Source organism: Papaver somniferum, unplaced genomic scaffold, assembly GCF_003573695.1.
Source record: "Papaver somniferum cultivar HN1 unplaced genomic scaffold, ASM357369v1 unplaced-scaffold_46, whole genome shotgun sequence".
Classification (NCBI taxonomy): Eukaryota; Viridiplantae; Streptophyta; class Magnoliopsida; order Ranunculales; family Papaveraceae; genus Papaver; species Papaver somniferum.
Window position 1 is genome coordinate 768,000 of NW_020647193.1, and position 22,039 is coordinate 790,038.

General features: G+C 35.2%; 1 long non-coding RNA gene across 1 annotated transcript; it reads right to left on the reverse strand.

The window, feature by feature from the left end:
* Positions 1-18,003: 18,003 nt before the first annotated feature.
* Positions 18,004-21,461, reverse strand: LOC113342658. The gene is made up of 3 exons (XR_003356778.1): positions 21,350-21,461; positions 18,718-18,803; positions 18,004-18,471 (listed from the first exon to the last, which is right to left on the reverse strand). It is a non-coding gene; the product is annotated as an uncharacterized LOC113342658 (long non-coding RNA).
* Between the last annotated feature and the right edge of the window lie 578 nt (positions 21,462-22,039).

Genomic DNA, 22,039 nt, shown 5'->3' on the forward strand with positions numbered 1-22,039 from the left:
TATAGGCAATGTCTGGACTCTTACAGTTCATTAAATTCATCAGACATCCTATAACTTTTGAGTATTCAAGTTAAGATACTCCACTACCCTTATTTTTCTTGAGACTACAAGAATAATCGTACGAAGTACAAGCAGGTTTACAATCAGACTGATTGTATCTCTTAAGCACAACTCAACATAATGAGAACGACTAAGACTTATAAATGTTTGATTATCTTCTAATCCTCATCCCTAAGATTACATCAAAAGGGCCCAAGTCTTTCAAGTCAATGTTCTCATTCAGTGCATGTTTTTAGTGGAATTGATCACATCTATGTTTGTATCAAGCATATCATCAACATACAAGCATACAATTACACATACATCCTTAACAAGTTACTTGTAGACATACTTGTCAGATTCATTAATTTAAATCCACTATCCATTATCACATGATTAAATTTTCCATGTCACTGTTTACGTGCTTATTTGAAAACCATACAAATATTTTTCAAATTACAAACTTTGTATTCACAACCTTTCACTACAAAGTCTTCAGGTTGATCTATGTAAATTTCATTACCTAATTCACAGTTTTAGAAAAAGCTGTCTTAACATCCATCTGATGTATCTCTACGTTCTTTATGGCAGCAATAACAATTAGTATCTCAACGGAAGTAATTTCCGTCACAATTGAATTAGAATCAAGGAAATCTACACCTTCTTTTAGTTTATAGCCTTTAGCTACCAACTTAACTTAATATTTTTCCACAGTTTCATCTACCTATCGTTTCCTCTTAAAGACTCATTTACATCCCATGGTCTTACAACCTGGAGGTAAACTAGCAAGCTCCCAAGTCTGGTTCCAACGGACTGAGTCCATTTCACTAAATGAAGCTTCTTACCAGAATGGGATTTCAGTAGATATTAAGGCTTCTTTACAAGTCTGTGGCTCAGACTAATCTAGGCATGTTATGAAGTCGGTTTCATAAGAAGTCTCAAGTCTAATTATTTTACTTCTTTTAGGCTCAACATCAACTTCATCTTCCTTTAAAATAAGTTCTGACTATTTGAAGATAAATCTAGGGGATCAACAACACATCTCTAATGAGGTACAGGTTTAGAATAAACATGTTCAAAGAACTCAGCATCCCTAGATTCCGTAATAATATTCACACCAATGTCAGAAAAAATCAGAACACACAACCAAAAATCTATTTGTAGAAGTATACTCAATATACCCTATACGAAAACACAATCAACATTTTTGGTTTCAATCTAGTTCTTTTAGGAAGAGGAATTACAATCTTAGTCAAACGACCCCACACTTTGACACATTCATAAGAAGGTCATCTACCGTTCCATAAACCATATGGAGTTTCATCTGATTCTTAAAAGGGTACTTTATTCAGGATATACTAGTTAAGAGGACTGCCTCCCCCCACAAGGCCGCAGGTAATCCTGAACTAATCAACATGGAAATTATCATCTCCTTAAGGATACGGTTGTTATGTTCAAGGCTTCTAATTGGTTTCCAACTTAAAGTTTATACATCTTAAGGCTTCTAAGGCGTCATCCTTATCCTAAGCAAGTATACAAGATAGTACCTCGTACAATCATCTACGGAAGTTATAACCATCTTTTACCACAGTGGTTTTGGGTTGAACTCATGTCAACTAGGCCTAAATGAATTAATTCTAAAGGCTTAGAATTACTCTGAACATTTGTGCTAAAAGATTTTATAGCATATTTTGATTCTTCACAGATTTCACTTTTGTGTTCAAAATCCAAACTAAATTTGGGTACGAAGCCTATGCTAGCCAGTTAAGCATTGACTTATAAGTTTACGGTTCCAAGTCTACCACGTAAAACAATCAATCACACAAAGATATCACAAGAATCAACTACGTTCACATCATCAGTTTTTCCGTTAAGCTTATATAGACCCAAAGTCCTATAACTCTTGCTTAAAAAATCACTGCCTAGTTACAACAAGTTTTCTAGATTCAATTAAGATCTTAAATATTTTTCCATCTACAACAGAACAAGATACAAGATTTTCGCATATGCTCGGAACATGAAAACTTCATTCAATGTGAGAATATTACAGATATGAGCTTCTGCTCGACCTTTTCCTTTTATGCAACCTCTATTGCATATGAGTTACTCAATAAGAGTTTCTCGACATCCCCTATCCTATGATAGGAGGTGAACAGGTCTCTGTTTCAACAAACATTCTTGGTGGCTCCAGAGTCCACCTACTGGTCTCTCACATTGGTTATTAAAATAACTTCCGACATCATGTCACCAAACTCGTTCTAGTTTGTTTCAACTAAATTAGCATTAACTTTCTACTTATTAAGGTTTTTATGTTGTCTACAATTTACTGCCGCGTGGCCAGAAATTTTACAAACATAACACTCATCCTTAACTAAAGTAATTCCGGATTCCGGTTTACGAAATATACCTTTATCATGAAGACCATGCTTAGAGTTGCGGCCGATGTTCTCACCTTTGCCATCTTTGGAAGATTTGTTTCCAACCACATGCGGCTATTAGCCATGTCCCTCGGAGATGACACCTTTATTCACAAATCACAATTCAAAATCAGAAAGTAAAATATGAGTTTTGAAGATAACATCTATATATACAAACTTCGTTTGAATCAGCGTTTCAAAAAACTCATGGTTACCCCACAAAAATTAATTTAGTTAACAACAATTTTCTGCTCGTCAGAATTTTTCAGAAACGTTTTTCTGTTTTGTAAAATATCAAAAAAATACTTTTACAACTCCAAATATTCTGAAATTTTACGCGGGTAACTATCAGGATGTCTACTACGTTGTGTCAAAAGGGTTCATCGAAATTCCTTCTAGATTAAAAGATAAAATTGAAACTCTACAGCTGACCAGAAATTCGTTTTTGTTTTTCACTCCACAATTAACATCCATGATTCACAAACCAATCGATCGTTTTCGATTATTACAAATGGTAATGTCTTAAGATTGTTGGGTGCAATAATCAAAAACAAAGAAAAATCAAATAAGCAAAAGTTATTGATACTTAGCTCCTTTATAATGGAAGTGATTGCTTTGACGAAACGAACAAGCTCCCCGTATCTCCGCAACAGCAACAAGGCAAAACTTTGGAAAATAGAGTGAGTCACGTGTTCAACACGCTGTCCTTAAGACATTAGCGCCCGGCTACACTCAAGAGTGATACTATAGCCCTCACAGGACGGATATCTCCAGGATAAAACACCCTAATACACCTACTACTAGCAAATGTAGTAGATGCTCAACTTGAGCTTGGCAACTCCGAAAAAACCGTTAAGGAAAATCGCGAATGCTTAAAAACCGCTATAAAATATTTTCCCTTAGGGGTCCCTCTAAAATATAGAGCAACCCCTTTCCCATAGATTTTACAAAAGTAGTGAATTTCTTTATATAATTGACAAATACAACTTAAGAAGAAAAACTCCCCGATGTGAGACTAAAAGGTTTATATAGTTTCTCAAAACTACTAAAAATTGGAAACTCCACGATGTGGGACTAAAAAGTTTCATTCACAAAATAAAACAATAAATTATAATTTTTTATTTAAACTTTAAAAAATTATTTTTTTATTAATCGTTTTCCAACAATCCCCCACATGAATGAAAACTCAATAAAACATGAAAACACAGATAGATCTTGGTAAATAAACATCCCAACCTCACGATCCAAACAAACTGATCGTGCAAGTGTTGAAATCATACTAGTCATTTCTACGTCCTCTCCCTCACAGAAAAGTGCGTTGAGCCCAGGGTCATACTATGGATTGCATAAATCATAATAGTATTGAGAGCTTTCATCTTTAATTCTCACATGGTGAGACTATAGGTATCTTTCACCAAAGTGAAAAAGCATGAACTAGTGAACCCTTAGTGACCTTTAGGTCCTAAGTTCCAGTAATACCAAAACCATCAAAATGAAAATCACATAAAAAAACGCAGGAAATACCATTTTAGGCAGAGGTGTCCATGAGGTCTTGAACCTTTGCTTAGTGAGATATTACCAGAATTACTTGCTAGAGACAGTGAACTATGTCTTGAACTGCTAGCATTTGATGTAATTCGTGATAACAACCACGGGTGATATCTCCAAGATTGCTGCCAAGCTCGTGCCGTTTTGTCCGTTTTGGCCCTGGACGTATCCTGTTTCTCAGAATGCTCTAGAGAATCAGCTAATATTCTCACAGGAAGCGACCCACTTCCTCATTCAGATAGGTGAGTTTCCATAAAGAGTGTTACTGCTACACCCCACTTCAATCTTAAATTGAAACTATATAACTCATTAAGACTTATTAAAAAGTCATCCTCCACATGCAGTCACACTATCACATCTACACCATAGGGAAGGGACAGAGAATGAAAATCTCAGATAGTGTTTACCTTTACCCACCATAAATTAGTTGTCTCATTCGAAACCTTGATCATGGGATCTCCAGTCAGCAAGGTTGAGTATCCTTCATGGAAAGTTTAATATATGAGCTTAAGCACCAACCCCGTTGATGCATTTTTAACTATCTCTTTGTACAAACCTTTCGTCAAAGATTTCGCGATATTCTCCTTGGAATTTATCCAATCAATGGAAATAACGCCGATTGAGATTAGTTATTTCTTAGCTTTAACTATTATAGTTTGGCTAACACAATGTATAGATATAGCTGGCACAGGCCTATGCCAAAGAGGAATGTCTTCTAAAAAGCATCTTAGGCACTCGGCCCCCTCTCATGCTTTATCTAACGCAATACTCTCAGATTCCATAATGAATTGAGCGATATGTTTGTTTGGAAATCTTCCAACAACAAACCCACATGTTAGAGTGAAACCATATCCACTCGTAGACTTAGACTCCTCTGAGTCAACTATCCAGTTTGCATCATAAAGTCCCAAGGACAACAAGAAACCTTTCATAAATCAAAAGAGTATTTTAGGTACCATAATACTCTACTCAGTGCATCTGAATTCTCTTGCTCTAGACTACAATTATATCCACTTAACTTACTCACAATATAGGCAATGTCTGGACTCTTACAGTTCATTAAATTCATCAGACATCCTATAACTTTTGAGTATTCAAGTTAAGATACTCCACTACCCTTATTTTTCTTGAGACTACAAGAATAATCGTACGAAGTACAAGCAGGTTTACAATCAGACTGATTGTATCTCTTAAGCACAACTCAACATAATGAGAACGACTAAGACTTATAAATGTTTGATTATCTTCTAATCCTCATCCCTAAGATTACATCAAAAGGGCCCAAGTCTTTCAAGTCAATGTTCTCATTCAGTGCATGTTTTTAGTGGAATTGATCACATCTATGTTTGTATCAAGCATATCATCAACATACAAGCATACAATTACACATACATCCTTAACAAGTTACTTGTAGACATACTTGTCAGATTCATTAATTTAAATCCACTATCCATTATCACATGATTAAATTTTCCATGTCACTGTTTACGTGCTTATTTGAAAACCATACAAAGATTTTTCAAATTACAAACTTTGTATTCACAACCTTTCACTACAAAGTCTTCAGGTTGATCTATGTAAATTTCTTTACCTAATTCACGGTTTTAGAAAAAGCTGTCTTAACATCCATCTGATGTATCTCTACGTTCTTTATGGCAGCAATAACAATTAGTATCTCAACGGAAGTAATTTCCGTCACAATTGAATTAGAATCAAGGAAATCTACACCTTCTTTTAGTTTATAGCCTTTAGCTACCAACTTAGCTTAATATTTTTCCACAGTTTCATCTACCTATCGTTTCCTCTTAAAGACTCATTTACATCCCATGGTCTTACAACCTGGAGGTAAACTAGCAAGCTCCCAAGTCTGGTTCCAACGGACTGAGTCCATTTCACTAAATGAAGCTTCTTACGAGAATGGGGTTTCAGTAGATATCAAGGCTTCTTTACAAGTCTGTGGCTCGGACTAAGCTAGGCATGTTATGAAGTCGGTTTCATAAGAAGTCTCAAGTCTAATTATTTTACTTCTCTTAGGCTCAACATCAACTTCATCTTCCTTTAAAATAAGTTCTGACTATTTGAAAATAAATCTAGGGGATCAACAACACATCTCTAATGAGGTACAGGTTTAGAATAAACATGTTCAAAGAACTCAGCATCCCTAGATTCCGTAATAATATTCACACCAATGTCAGAAAAAATCAGAACACACAACCAAAAATCTATTTGTAGAAGTATACTCAATATACCCTATACGAAAACACAATCAACATTTTTGGTTTCAATCTAGTTCTTTTAGGAAGAGGAATTACAATCTTAGTCAAACGCCCCCACACTTTGACACATTCATAAGAAGGTCATCTACCGTTCCATAAACCATATGGAGTTTCATCTGATTCTTAAAAGGGTACTTTATTCAGGATATACTAGTTAAGAGGACTGCCTCCCCCCACAAGGCCGCAGGTAATCCTGAACTAATCAACATGGAAATTATCATCTCCTTAATGATACAGTTGTTATGTTCAAGTCTTCTAATTGGTTTCCAACTTCAAGTTTATACATCTTAAGGCTTCTAAGGCGTCATCCTTATCCTAAGCAAGTATACAAGATAGTACCTCGTACAATCATCTACGGAAGTTATAACCATCTTTTACCACAGTGGTTTTGGGTTGAACTCATGTCAACTAGGCCTAACTGAATTAATTCTAAAGGCTTAGAATTACTCTGAACATTTGTGCTAAAAGATTTTATAGCATATTTTGATTCTTCACAGATTTCACTTTTGTGTTCAAAATCCAAACTAAATTTGGGTACGAAGCCTATGCTAGCCAGTTAAGCATTGACTTATAAGTTTACGGTTCCAAGTCTACCACGTAAAACAATCAATCACACAAAGATATCACAAGAATCAACTACGTTCACATCATCAGTTTTTCCGTTAAGCTTATATAGACCCAAAGTCCTATAACTCTTGCTTAAAAAATCACTGCCTAGTTACAACAAGTTTTCCAGATTCTATTAAGATCTTAAATATTTTTCCATCTACAACAGAACAAGATACAAGATTTTCGCATATGCTCGGAACATGAAAACTTCATTCAATGTGAGAATATTACAGATATGAGCTTCTGCTCGACCTTTTCCTTTTATGCAACCTCTATTGCATATGAGTTACTCAATAAGAGTTTCTCGACATCCCCTATCCTATGATAGGAGGTGAACAGGTCTCTGTTTCAACAAACATTCTTGGTGGCTCCAGAGTCCACCTACTGGTCTCTCACATTGGTTATTAAAATAACTTCCGACATCATGTCACCAAACTCGTTCTAGTTTGTTTCAACTAAATTAGCATTAACTTTCTACTTATTAAGGTTTTTATGTTGTCTACAATTTACTGCCGCGTGGCCAGAAATTTTACAAACATAACACTCATCCTTAACTAAAGTAATTCCGGATTCCGGTTTACGAAATATACCTTTATCATGAAGACCATGCTTAGAGTTGCGGCCGATGTTCTCACCTTTGCCATCTTTGGAAGATTTGTTTCCAACCACATGCGGCTATTAGCCATGTCCCTCGGAGATGACACCTTTATTCACAAATCACAATTCAAAATCAGAAAGTAAAATATGAGTTTTGAAGATAACATCTATATATACAAACTTCGTTTGAATCAGCGTTTCAAAAAACTCATGGTTACCCCACAAAAATTAATTTAGTTAACAACAATTTTCTGCTCGTCAGAATTTTTCAGAAACGTTTTTCTGTTTTGTAAAATATCAAAAAAATACTTTTACAACTCCAAATATTCTGAAATTTTACGCGGGTAACCATCAGGATGTCTACTACGTTGTGTCAAAAGGGTTCATAGAAATTCCTTCTAGATTAAAAGATAAAATTGAAACTCTACAGCTGACCAGAAATTCGTTTTTGTTTTTTCACTCCACAATTAACATCCATGATTCACAAACCAATCGATCGTTTTCGATTATTACAAATGGTAATGTCTTAAGATTGTTGGGTGCAATAATCAAAAACAAAGAAAAATCAAATAAACAAAAGTTATTGATACTTAGCTCCTTTATAATGGAAGTGATTGCTTTGACGAAACGAACAAGCTCCCCGTATCTCCGCAACAGCAACAAGGCAAAACTTTGGAAAATAGAGTGAGTCACGTGTTCAACACGCTGTCCTTAAGACATTAGCGCCCGGCTACACTCAAGAGTGATGCTATAGCCCTCACAGGACGGATATCTCCAGGATAAAACACCCTAATACACCTACTACTAGCATATGTAGTAGATGCTCAACTTGAGCTTGGCAACTCCGAAAAAACCGTTAAGGAAAATCGCGAATGCTTAAAAACCGCTATAAAATATTTTCCCTTAGGGGTCCCTCTAAAATATAGAGCAACCCCTTTCCCATAGATTTTACAAAAGTAGTGAATTTCTTTATATAATTGACAAATACAACTTAAGAAGAAAAACTCCCCGATGTGGGACTAAAAGGTTTATATAGTTTCTTAAAACTACTAAAAATTGGAAACTCCACGATGTGGGACTAAAAAGTTTCATTCACAAAATAAAATAATAAATTATAATTTTTTATTAAAATTTAAAAAATTATTTTTTTATTAATCGTTTTCCAATATTTGAACTAGGGTTTGAAATTGGGGATTTCAAAAAGATTCAGAGAATAGCGTTTACGGCGTTGAGATAACGCAAGCGTGGATGTGATTGTTTAGAGAGAGATGTATTTTAGAGGGGTATAAATAGCGATGATCCATAAATTTCCCACGCAGAACTTGGTCTTATTTAGGTAAGACTTCATTGCGTTATTGCTAAGCAGATAAGGAAGGAGTTTATAGCGTTATTGCCAAGCAGATACAGATAATTAGAAGAAATAATTGAAAACCATTAAATCACCAGCTAAATTTGAAACTTGGAACTGGAAGGCAACTGGTTCGACAAAGTTACTTGGAGACCTATGTAGAGGCACCACTTGCATCCATGCCAATCTCACAATATCATCTCTGACAAGGGCTTCTTGCTCTTTCCCTAATCCGTTAGGATTCTATCAATCAGTAACCACCCTTGGTTTGATAACCTTTATTAATATGTTTAGTAAGATACAACAATTTTACTAAGTTTAACTACACTTAACAAGCTTTATTATGGATTCCGTGGTTGTTGTTGCATCTTTCGTTCTCCCGGTTTTGGTGAATCCGTGTCCTATGGCTGGAGGAGCAATAGGGTTCATGTTTCAGCTGTCGAATGTGAGTATTATGATGATGCTAGTGATTAAGGGAAACTATTTGCTATTTGGTGGGTTGTGTGGTTGGAAAGGAATGACATTTTGATTGCTAAGAAACAAGTGAAAAAGGCTTTAAACTCTCTTGTTATAGATATCAAAGTGTTGCTTCTTAGTTGGCCCATTAATGTTGAATCTTTTAGAAATGTAAAGTTTGATGACTTCGTTTGGGAAAGCTTGTAGTAGGTTATTGTAAGCTCTCTAAGTGCTTTGCTAATCTCTTCTTGTATCTTTCGAATGTTCTATCTTGACACCCTTTCTTATTTATTTATCTTTACTTTTTTCAAAAATAAAAAATGGGAAAATATTTGTTGTGTTTTGACAATTTTAATTGAATAGTAAATTCTAATCCTTCTACTTGATCTTAAATTTTGATCATTTTAGCCATCCCAAAGATAGAATAACAAAATGGGATTCCAACAGACACACAAAATTAATTTTACTCAGGAATATTACATTAACAAGTTGGAAGCCAAATAAGCTAAGCTCCAACAACATACTGCTATATTAATTGAACAGGTTGTTGTGCTAACCTAGCTACCAGGGAGTCTCATGGGTAACCTAACCAAGGGAGCCAAAGCAGATGTTGTATCTTTAGTTCGCCCGATTTTAGTGAACCCGTGTCCTATGGATGGAGGAGCATTAGGGTTCATGTTTCAGTTTTCGATTTTGAGTATTATGATGATGCTAGTGATTAAAGGAAAATATTTGTTGTGTTTTGACAATTTTAATTGAATAGTGAATTCGAATCCTTCTACTTAGCTCTTAAATTTTGATCATTTTAGCCGTCCCAAAGATAGAATAACAGAATGGGATTCCAACCGAAACACAAAACTAATTTTACTCAGGAATATTACATTAACTAATTTTAATAATCAAAGAATATTACATTAACTAGTTGGAAGCCAAACCATCTAAGCTCTAACAACATACTACTACATTAATTGAATAGGTTGCTGTGCTAGCCTACCAACGAGCCTCATGGGTAACCTAGCCAAGGGAGCCAAAGCGAATGGGGGGCTGAGATTGTGTCACAAGGGGAGTTAACTCTACCTTCCATGTTAATTCCTGCAATATTACGCTATTGGGGGCTCGAACCTGGAACCTGTTGGAAAATGCGTTCAAATAGAGGATGAAATAAACACAAAGAAATTATTGTATTCCAGACTTTCAAGGCTCGAATATATTTCTTTTATACGATTATTTCTACCCTCCCAATATTAATTGGAGATTGCAACAGGTATGCGAAATAATGCCTTCAAGATACAATGAAAGCCCTACAACAGAGAAATTGGATTCCAGGTTTGCAACCCTTGACCCAACCAAGAACACACGAGAGAGGTTTCTGATGATGCTTTAGAAAGAGATAAAACAAGTTAAATTCGTTGATGAGAACTATTTATAAGGATATTCATGTCTGTTAGTAATGCATTTTCATCACCAACAAAAGCTTCCAAAAGCCATTAATGGTGGCTTATGGGAGAGACGCGTCTGTTCAAGTTTGAATGGAAACTTCTAGGTTTTCCAATGTAAAACCAGAAAAAACTTCCAACAGAACACAGCCGGGAGGGGCTACACCCCCGGATAGCGGTAAACAATCTTGAAAATATCCAACAGAACCTTCTGGAGCGCATGAAATTTAGATAACGGGATGACCAGCTGAGCTATATGCCCATTTTTTTTGATGAATTCAAATAAGTTATTTCTTTAGAAGTATTTATTTTAATTTTTTGAATTAAGAAACCTTAAACAAAGAAATACTAGTAAAAAAAAAATCAAAAACTTACCAAGATCACGACTGTTTTCCAATTATTTGCTTGGCAAAGAAGAAATACATATATGGCATCTAAATTCTGGAGGAAGATGGATGCAAAGTACCTCTAGAAGTTTGTAAGGGCGGCCATTGTATAATAATAGGGAGTAAGAACATCAGGCCGAGATAGCTTATCCAAACGAAATAGAAAGCTGATCTCCACTAATCCAAAAGCAGCAGATTCATTGATGGTAGCATTATAAAAAAATTTAAGAAGATGGATGAAGATGATTTTATTGTTGAACGTCAAATTATCGAGCTTGTATGCAGGGCCGTCTTATAGGATTGGGTACCCTAGGCGAACTAATAATATGAGGCTTTTTATATTGGTCACAAATTTAGGGATAAAGCTAAAATTTCTTTTAGAAAGAGATAAATTAGTGTATCTAAGCAATAACTTGAAAACTGCTAGGCGGCCGAAGGCTGCCTATTTTTTTCTAGAATTTGGGTTAGGTTTGGGTTATAAGCTTGTATTTTCCCAAAAAAATACCCTCAAAATTGGTGGTTTTATCTATTTCCTATCCCCACTTCTCCTAATTCCCATCCACACTTCACAAACAATATGTTGTGTAACTCTTTTAAAACTGGGTGAACAAAACTCGCTCTCTCATCCTTCATAGTCAACCCCTAAATTAATCAGTTTGAAAATTAACGGTCAAATCACCAAACGTAATTAATCCATTTCCATTAATATAAAAAATTTTAACTTAAATTTAGGTATAACTGATTAAAATGACAACCTAATTGAACAGAACGGGAATCTAATGTTCCCTTAGCATCTCATTACCGACTACATCAACAGGAAAATCCAATAAAAGTGAATTGCCGAATGTGTGATTGATTTATAGCTCTGAAGAAAGTTCTCGCTCTTCCTGTTTTGGGCATGAAACTAAAACTATTATTCGATCATGAGAACAATAATTCATCATTAGAACAATACAGATGCAATGATGGTAATATATATGGTGTTATGGTGGTGCATTGATATGTTCCCGATTGGTATCCCAACAATATGTTGTTAGAGAGATTAGTAGCCATACGTTACTAGAAAGAGGGGAAGAAGGAAGACAGTGGTGGTGGCGGATGAAGTCACCTACAAAATAAAATAGGGCAAGTTTTGTTTACCCAACCTAGAAGGAGTTAAAAGAATAATGATTTATGTGGTAAGGATGGGATTTAGGAAATATGAGGATGGGAAATAGGTAAAATCAAATTGGTTATTGATTTCGCAAAATTAAAAATTAGTAGTGCCTGTAGACGTTACATGGTATTTTTTAACAATTATAACTGTTACAATTATCTGCAAAGTCATTAACTTTGGCAAGATGCTTTACAACACTTATAAGTGTTACAAATTGACTATAATAAGAAAAAAAAAATTGGGCCCCCAATAATTTGGGGCTCTAGGCACCCACCTATACTGCCTACATCTAGGCACCCGCCTAAGGGTTTGTTAACGTGAAAAAAAGATTTTGATACGATCAAGAGCTTTGAATTCCAGAATCGATAAGGAAGCTGATGCATTTGTTTTTCATTTCAGTTTTCAGAATACAAATGCCAGCACTACCTTTAGCTTTTAACGTTATGAGACATTCTTAGTGAAGGTGTCACCACTAATTTTATCGGAAATTATTAACGGACGGCTCCTAAAAAAATTGTCCCCTCATAAAATATCTTCTTATGATTTTGTTACCTACTTCACATTTTTAAAAGCTCTTCGTGGTTATTTTTCTTTTCCGTTTTCAAGGATCGATATCCTAAAGAAGGAATGCAATGGGAGTGATCCTTGCGCCCAAAAGAATTATGGCTTTGAGTGGCAGAAAATATGCCATGAAATTTTCTAAGGCCATGGGCAAGCCGGATGCTCCAATTGAAGAAAGTTTGTAGATACGAAAAATTTGACTCTATACATGGCGACAAGTAAAAGCCCGAGCAATTTAGCATTATAGAATAGTCTACATCTTATTTTAAACTAGTTTGCTTAGTTTGTAAGTAAATGATTTAAACGTAATTTCCTCTCAAACTTACCCTCGGACTTAAAGAAAAAGATTAGGAAAGAGAAAGGAGGCCACTCTTATCTTTTTCTTCCTCCGTTGCCTTGGAACCTGAGCTTCAATCAAAACTCATTAATACTTACAGTGAAAGAAACACATGGATGTAGATCCATTATGGATAGAATCATGTAAAATTCGGCGTCAATCTTTACATTTTAGCATTTATTGTTTACATTTTGGTGATGAATAATATTGAGATCTAGGATTTATTTTTGGGGTAGTTTGTTTATAGGATTTCCTAAGTCTACATTTGTAGTGAAAATGAAGCCACCGTAATACGGGCATTTTCTTCTTTAGATTATCAATCTTGGACCATGATTCCAACGCTGATTAATCGGTTACTTTGTTTATGCACACAATATGACAATTAGCAAATAAATTTTGGTTTTGATGTTCCCAAAGGACAAGTTCTAGGTAGAAACCAGTATATCATATACATTGAGAAGTATAAATGTACGGTGCACTTATGCTTACCTAGAACTTCTCAATGAGATCCAAATCATCAGAATTTCAGGTTGAATAGTAATAAAGCGAAAAAAAAAAAGTGAATAAAGATTTTATACATCAATGATAATGAGGTGGGGGATAAAATTCTGGTGAAGGATGATGACAATGAAACAAAATATAGACACAGTGTTGAACGTTCTTCCCAATATGAGGTAATTAATCTTTTAAACAAAATCATATCTTGGTTGTGTTGGATCGTTGCACCACCATTTTATTGCTGTCTCAGCAAAATCATATCTTGGTTATGCAGAAATTTTAATTCTATAGACAGTATGATAGATACTATTGGTCTATAATCGGTGGAGAGAGAGAACATATATATCCATCTAAACTTTATAGCTTAAGAGCAACTGCAGTGGTGCGACCAAAACCAAAGATCAAAGATAAAAAAAAAGATCAAATCTTGGGTTTAGTCCGTGTTGTCACGCAACGGTCCCGATTAAAATTTGGTCGCGCGTAATTTAAATCTCCGCCCAAAAAAATTTCATCGGGAGTAACTCAAATGTCCGCCCAATCCATCATGGGGCACACTTTAAGTTTACGCCTCATTTTTTTTTTTAATTTGAATTTTCATCGGGCATAATTTAAATCTCCGTCAGTTAACAAGCGTATTTTAAATTTACGCCCAGCAACAAGCGTACTTTAAATTTACGCCTGATTATATTAGGATTTGGGATTTGGTCGCGACCAAATATGGTTTGGAATTTGATCTTTGGCTGGGATTTGATCTTTACTCCGTCCCACTGCGTTACGATCTCATCCCAAATTTTTGGTTATACTCGCCCACTGTGGATGCTCTAACTAGACCATCCTATGAGACAATGATGATACGTTGACGCCCGTTTCTACAGGGAAAAATCCAGTGAGGGGAGTGGGCAGGCAGATTTGATGACTCTGTGCATTTGGATAGAGAATGGGTGAAATGGGTCCCATTCCCTTCTCTCACTCGGTGATATCACGGGATTTCCCCTCCGGGTGTATCCAGCATTATTGAGATTAATCCTAGTAGGAATCGTGATTTGTAAGTAGTTTAGTCTAAATGGACTATACTGTCTAACCAACCGATGATGGTTATCATGGTTTTTACTCACCACCGACGACCTTGGAAAAAATTTGGTCAAAACTGCTGATCTAAACTACAAATAGCCTACCTGTTGAGATTATTAATCACACATTATCCGGACATTTAAGATCCTACGGTTTATAATCACTCATTTCCAATTAGTTTTGAGTTGGATGCCCGTATTCTAATATGGTATCAGAGCATGCTATTTGCGACGAGTCTTTGACCGCGCTTTTACTCCACGTCACCCGATTTAACTGTCCACATGTTAGACCCAACAAGGCTACACGTGAGGGGCGTGTTGATATTATTAGTCCCACATTGTCTGGACATTTAAGATCCTGCGGTTTATAATCCCTAAGAATTTTTCCATTCATTGCCAATTGATTTTGAGTTGGGTGCCCGTATTTTAACATGTAACTGTCAAACTCTTTAAATGGTTCAAAGAAGAAGAAATAAAAAAAAGAGAGAATGGAACGCTATACTGCTCGTTTCTTAGAATCCAAAGTATGGTATTTGTTTAAAGAGCACAGAGGAGTGGAATCATTCATTACCATCCCATTTCCCGGTGATAAAATACATGGCAGTACTTTTGTATGGTATCTTTTAGATAATTTAATGCATATACAAATATATTAAGAGTCTTTATGAACTTGGGTTGAATGATGTCAACCATTTGAGAATTTTTCCGAAAGCAAAGAGTTAGCCGATGAACGCTGGTATCCCATTTTGCAATTTACCATGAGTGATTCAAAGAATTAATAGACATTAAAAGTCATCATTTCTTGTTTGCTACAAAAATGGATATTTGATTTGTTTAGTCCTAGTTGCTTACCACTTGCAGATTGAAACTCACCTAACTAATTGTATCCGACCAACAACTTTGTGCAGTATAAATAGGTCATGGAATACTGGGCTTCACTTATAAATTTTGTCATTGTAAAACACCACTCCATATCTAAGTAACCAATTGAAAGAGAGAATGTCCAAGTCACACATCAATATAGCATGCACACCTATCTTCTTTTTTCTTCTCATTCAGTCTGCTTTTGCTCACCGTCACAAACTCTTAAAAAAGAAACTACCATGCAAAACTTTTACACTATACCTCCACGACACCCTATTTAATGGTAGGAATGCAGCTAAGGAAACATCATCTGCAGTAACGAATGCTACGGGTATTAGCAAATTTCATTTTGGAGAACTTGTAGTGTTTGATGATCCATTAACCCTGGATCAACATATTTTGTCTAGCCCAGTGGCTAGAGCTCAGTGTTTTTATTTCTATGATATGAAGATTAAGTACAATGCTTGGTTAGCATTTTCCATAGTATTCAATTCTTCTGATTATAAAGGAATTTTGAATCTCATGGGTGTGGATATGATGGATCAAAAGACAAGAGACATTTCGGTTGTCGGCGGCACTGGTGACTTTTTATGACCAGAGGGATAGCAACATTGAAAACGGAAGAGGCCATAGGATTTGTTTATTTTCGTCTCCGGTTGGACATCAAGCTTTACGAGTGTTACTACTAGGCGTTCTACGTACAGTGATTTGGATTTTCATTTTGCATGCATGATTGCTTTTGAATTGATGTTGAATTAATTCCCTGTTTCCTTTTAATGTTTCATTTTTTTAGAAGGTTTTGCCTTCATGTCCCCCCCTTTTTTTTTTCTTTGCTGTTAAGGTGTCTGTTACGGTTGATGCTCCTGCCATGCTAATTTCTAAAGCTGGTTATGGATCTCCTAATTAACTCCTAACTTATTCCCAAAGGATCACGACCAACAGCAATCTGGCCGGGCTGGATGAGCAATTGCGATGCTCTCTGTTGAAGTTATCATTGCATTGTACGACCAATCATAAATCGTCTTTTTTTCTTCCTGTTTTGGAGTTGGGTTGTGAAGTTTATTTTCTTTAATTTAATGAAATGCTCTTGTAATCTCCTCTACATTGAACAATTTCTTGATTAAAAAAAAAGCAATATCTTGATTGGTCCGGTTCCAGATCCATTAATTTAGGAACCGGACCCAGAACCGTTTAAAATTATCGGTTCCGATTCTAGGTACTACACTACCTGGACCCGATAGGATCCGTTGGCACCCTTAAATTTTTTTCGACTATGATAATTATATATTGTAAAGATCTTTATGTTTTAATCTCTAACACCAAATTCTTTACCTATCAAAAATATTGTTAAGTTTGAAGACTCAAAACTAAAATTAAAAAAGAGTCCAATTATTTTAGCTTAAAGAGACAAGGAAAGCACCACTAATTAAATGATTCCAAAACATGAGCTAATATCAAGGAGTTCATGTGCTACCGAACTTGAAAAAGGCTCTCCACCAGAGTTGAAACCCTCGAAATTGGGGGATAATACTTGAACCGGCCACTGATCTCTAGTTTTTTGCAAGACTTGGTTTTGCAATTATATAAATGACGTGTGAAGATGGAATTATTTTCATGGGATTGTATGATTATCTGGTCTGTCCCTACGACTGAATCAAAACAAAGATCCCGTTCCGCGTTCCATAAAAAAGGTAATTCAATAGTAACTTCTGTCCAATTGTGGTGACCGATAAAATTCTTCTCTTTCTTGTCCCGTTCAGTGTAATGCCTCATTCTACTTAATAGAGCTAAGCGACTTTCCAGTTCTATTAAATGGTTAGATCAGTAACCGTTCGAATAAATATGCCTTGGTTGATTAAGGATGAAATTAGGGACTGTGATCACTCTGAACTTCTCTGCCCCAACATCGAATGCCACTATCTTGTCATTACCGTGCTCACCTAATTTCATAAATTCTTCAGTGCAAAAATATATAAACCCATTCAGATAAATAGTGTGTTTGCGTTGGTAATATTCAGTTTCAAGTTCGAAAGGTGGGATCTCAATCCTCCTCTATTTGATGTCTCCTACAGTCAAAACTTCAGACACAGAATCATATACAAACTGGGACACTTCGCAATCATCTAGGTGTTGTATGCGCCATATACATATTACTTTTTGCTTCTTAGTGGCGGGATCATATCCCATTTCATAGGATGGTGGTCTTTCTATTGAAATTTCTTTGGCATCATAATTCCTTGATAACTCTGATTTTATCCATGGTGATACTTCCTGGGTGCTGATATTGCATATACGAATAGCAGAGCTTTTTCCAGAGCCATAACCGATCAAACCATTTATGGGGCCAAAAAAAAAACCTGTATGCTCAGATGAAAATTTCCTCTTCCTTATTCTGTCAACGGATGCTGTGGGTGCTGCCCCTCCTCTACCTTCAATCATTAAGTCAACTGTCACTAGATCCACTTTATAATAACCTGGATTGCGTGGGACTGTAAGTCTCCGCAGCCATGATTCTGGGTACTCATGTGGTATTGGGTTGATGAAAAAGAGTTTCGGCCGCTTTATTGATTGGTTAAGGTGTAAATGTATAAAGTTCGGGTCTTCCTCGATGAGTGACCGCCAACGTTTACATACGCATTTGAATCGAACAAGTGACTCACTGGTAGCCTGCTTAGTATCTCGCATACAATGGCACTATCATCATGAAACGTACTAGCACTATTCGACAAACTAATGTTGCCACCAGCACCTCTACTTCTTTTGTTCTTCCTTTTTTGTTTTCGTATCATGTTGTTGTTGCACACGACATTCATCACAGGTTTCAGTCTGGTTATGGCTCGACGACACTTGTAACCATGTCCACGTACAGAGCTCTGCATAGAGATGCCACCAAATAAACATGGAGTATTCTATTTAAATGAAACCTAATTTATAGTTTTAGAATGCTAGAAAATTGAAAATAAAAAGATTTCTTTAGCTAAACAAAGTATATCTTATCAGAATAAGGAAGAACCGAGCTGAACCGTGAATATGTATGTCATGTCATCATCTATAACTTCGGCTCAAATAAAACATGCACATATATACAAAATCGTATACCAGGGGGGATAGATGCGTACCATTGCTGTTCTTCACTGAACTTCCTTTCTAATCGCGCGCGATAAAGGAGAGGAGCCGATCAATATTGAAGATAAGTCAGGGTTTCCTATTTACAGAAAGAACAATCCTTACATATGGCACAATTTATATCGAGCAATGTAGCCTATTACCATCCCAATAACCATGACCCACAAAACTATCGTAAAACCATTAAAAGACCAAATTGCTCTTACTATTAATTCATGAATTCAACCTTATAACTAAAACCTATCCAAACAATTTTCAAAATCTTCTTAAAGTTCTAACCATACACGATGAATAAAAAAAAAAAAAAAAAGGTAGAATCAAAACGGAAAAAAAAACATACGGGTTCTGAGATTGGGTACGTATGATTTTGTACCCAATATCAAACTGATTATGTTTGAGATTGGGTACAAAAATCATACCCAATCTCAAAACCTGTAAGATTCCACATTTTTATCAAAAGTCGGTAGGCTATATTTTTCTGTCGACCTTGCCGACTAGTATTAGTCGTTACCTTCATAGGTTCAAGATCTTAAGGACTTTTCATCTCTAAAATTAGCATTTACAAGGTCGTAATGGTATTCATCCTTATATCTTGACGACTATATGCAACAAAATATGTCCTTCTCCTGTGTTCGAAAATTTTATTAATCGGCAGGCTAATAAATTTACGACCTTGCCGACTGTATGTTAGTCGACATTGTAATAAACAAATACCGTACCGACTATATGCAGCAGAATATGTCCTTCTCCTGTGTTTGAAAATTCTATTAGTCGGCAGGGTAAGAAATTTACGACCTTGCCGACTATCATTGTAATTAAGAAATATCGTGCCGACTATATGCAGCAGAATATGACCTCCTCCTGTTTAAAAAATCAATTAGACGGCAGGGTAAGAAAATTACGACCTTGCCAACTTTTCATACTTTCGGAACTGAAACTGATGATTTCTTCTTTAATTTTGAGTATGATTTCATTCAACATCTTTGCAATCCCCTCTTTAGAAGTGTTTGGGTTGTGTGCTTTCACTTCCGCTGGAAAAACTATTCTCAAAACAAATTTTTTTCATCAAAAATCTTCCCACATAAGTTCAATCAAAATAATAATTCATAACCTAAAGTCATAAGAATTTTTAATCTACTCAATTAATTAACCTAATCAGATTTTTTAGTGTTAATTAAAAAATGATATAATAGCCATTTTCAAAATAAATGGTTAAGGGGTGATGTGTTTTACTTCATAATGATCCTGATTTTGTCTCATTAGGTATACCCCAGTTAATATGTGTATACCCCAATTTGTCCAGAAAATATAATGGGAAAATTATGCTTAGGCCCAACCCATGGGTTACGCATATTATCAGGCCCCTAGTTAAATGTATTTTAAACCAGGTTCCGGATTAAAATATAATTTTAGTAGAAGTTGAAATAACCAGATTGACCTTGAGTATAGAACTATGTAACCTAGCTTTTCTCTCACACAGGCACATTTATTTTCATTTCAGGAGAGAGAAACCTGATCTCCAAATCAAACCGGTGCGGAAAAACTAAAGCGAAAATATAAGTTTACGAAAACTGAAAACAGATCGAAATTAGACCTAAATCAAACCTAAATATTTTCCTCACAATCAAACCTAAATCTGTTGCTCGAAAAAAAACCTAAATCTGGCGGAGAAAATAAATAAACCCTAAAATCTCTTGGAATAAAAAACAGGTAGGTTTTAATTTGATTTGGATCTTGTTCAATCTTTTTGCATGTTCGATTTAGATGTTGTTCAATCTTGTTTATGTATTTGTTGATTCTGATTTAAGGTTTGCTTCTTCTTCCTATTTCACTCTTCTAGACGGAAAACAGAAGAACAAATCATTGATATTTACTTCTAAATCGAACAAGGACGATGATTCAGCTTCGATTTTTTCAAAAAAGATGAAAGGAAGAAAGAATGCCCCTGAAGAAGATCCTGCATTAACATGTATTAAGATTCAATCAACTGATTTTCCCTTTAAGATTCCATTTACTATTAGAGTTTTGTAATGATATAATGTTAATCTTTTGTGATTTTTTCTTTTGAATTTTGCTTCTACGATGTCATGAAGTAAATTTTGCTTTTTATGGTCTCATGTTATGCTTGTGAATTTTGCTTGTGTAACTATAAAAGTAGAGCCCGTGTATAGTTACACAACCAAAATCTCACCACTGACTGTATTGTGGTTTTTATATTGATTTTGTAACTTATAGTTACACATATAAATGAGCCTATGTAACTATAAGTTACACATTTACCACTGAATTGCCTTTGGTTGTGTTTAGCTTGTGTAACTAATAGTTACACATCAAGAAATTGATTCTGTTCAAAATCTCACCATCGACTTTCCTTAGGTTGTGTTAATCTTTTTGCATGTTCGATCTAGATTCAAAAAACTACGAACAAAAACGACGCTAAATCATAATTTTTATTGAAAACAAAAATCAAACATCATGTTGCGATGATAAGATCATATGATAATGAATCTTATAGTTATATTGAATCAACGAGTTGAAATCTAAATTAAAATCTAACAAAATACTAATTATGAATCAAAATCAAAATCTAAAACCTAGAAATCAACTTTACCGTTTAGTGTTTACCTGGATAATAGCTTTTAATTTGATCCCTAATTGAAAAGACGATGATCTAAGAACTTCAAAGACATCTTCAGGGTATAAACTGGATTGGAGCTCGTGTTCTTCTTCTCCCCTGTAACAGAAGATCCGTTATTAGCGAAGTTTCAAATTGTTTTGGTTTTTATATTTTCTTTTCAGGATCATAATAGTAACTTAGGTGTTAGATATTTGTTTCAATCCAGGATAGAATGCCCATGGAGGATATCTAAACCATGAATTTTAAATGTATGGTTATGAGAAAGGTTATCATAGTTTGCTTGTCTTTCAGACCCAAGAATTTAAATTCAATGGTTAATTAACCAAAAAACTGCTGATGCTACGGGTATTAGCAAATTTCATTTTGTAGAAGTTGTGGTGTTTGATGATCCATTAACCCTAGATCAATATATTTTGCCTAGACTAGTGGCTAGAGCTCAAGGTTTTTATTTCTATAATATGAAGATTAAATACAATGCTTGGTTAGGATTTTCGATAATATTAATTCTTCTGATCAACCTATCAAAAAGGTCGTTACATTTCAAGACTGAAAACCAAAATTAAAAAAGAGTACAACTCCAATTATTTTAGCTTGAAGAGGTAAGGAAAGAATCACTAATTAAATGATTCCAAAACATACTTAGTCAAAAAAAAGAAAAAATAATGAATAATTAAAAG